Source organism: Capsicum annuum, chromosome 3 (genome assembly GCF_002878395.1).
Source record: "Capsicum annuum cultivar UCD-10X-F1 chromosome 3, UCD10Xv1.1, whole genome shotgun sequence".
Taxonomy (NCBI): Eukaryota; Viridiplantae; Streptophyta; class Magnoliopsida; order Solanales; family Solanaceae; genus Capsicum; species Capsicum annuum.
Genome location: NC_061113.1, coordinates 77810922 through 77812034, shown reverse-complemented (window position 1 = coordinate 77812034; position 1113 = coordinate 77810922). Strand labels below are relative to the sequence as shown.

General features: G+C 38.1%; 1 non-coding gene across 1 annotated transcript; it reads right to left on the bottom strand.

Annotated features, from left to right (window-relative positions):
* Positions 1-510: 510 nt before the first annotated feature.
* Positions 511-622, bottom strand: LOC124897449. Its single transcript, XR_007054168.1, has one exon. It is a non-coding gene; the product is annotated as a small nucleolar RNA R71 (small nucleolar RNA).
* Positions 623-1113: the final 491 nt, after the last annotated feature.

Genomic DNA, 1113 nt, shown 5'->3' with positions numbered 1-1113 from the left:
CGTCATTGTTGGGGATTGAAATACAGATTTCACTTGTGTGGTGTGATTCTTACTTAGGAATATCTAGTGTAGTGTAATTTACTTTATTTGTTGTTTTTGGATCTTTGTAGGTGATCAAAGTGTTGAAGGAACAATGAGTGACAACGCGAGTAATATATTTCTTTTGATGGTCTCCTTGACGATGAGGGCCAATTAAATAAATTGGGCTAAACTAGTGTAATCCAGATCCCACCAACCCATAGGAATAGAGTCTTCCATGTGACTAGCGTCATGCTACACATGTTGCACATGAAAGGGTTGTTCGGGGGTAAAGCTTATGAGGACCTAAATCTCCAGTTGAAGAATTTTGTGGAAGTGTGTACACCATTCAATATAGCACACATTAAGATCTTCCAATTATCACTAATGGGTGAGGCAGTTTATAGCTCTATTCACTTCCATCCATCTCAATTACATCTTGGGAAGAGCTTACCACTATGTTTCTTGATAGATACTTCCCACCATCTAAATAACTTCAAAAGCGGGATGAGATTGTGAATTTTTGGCAAATGAATGGGGTGCCATTGTTTGAAGTATGGGAAAGGTTTAATGGAAAATTATCCTAATGCCCAAATTATGAGGTCCCAGAGAAGATGATTCTCGAGATGTTCTATTAGGCCCTTTATCAATTAAATAAAATGGTGGTGGATAATACGGTGGATGGATCTATAGAGAAGATACACTACCATGCGGCCTTTCTATTGATAAGAGAAGTGTCAAAGACAAAATTGGGTTGGCATACTCGAGATACCAAATCTCCCAAGATCACTTATACTACTTCCATGGTTGATAATGAATAAAGAAAGCAGAATGAATAAAAAGAGAAGAACATGGCAAAAGGGATAACCTAACTTAAACTCTTGACAAAGCATGTTATGGGTGCACTCGCGAAAGTGGTAAATATCTTAGCATCAAAATCTTATGAAGATGATGAATAAGAAAAGAAGTTGGATGAGAAAATTTGATATTTTGCTAACTACTCGGGGGGTTCCCGCTTCGCCTATAAAAGGCAAGATGGGAACCAAGGTTGGATGGATCTCGAGTGGGATAGAGATTAGAGAGATAGGAAGTATG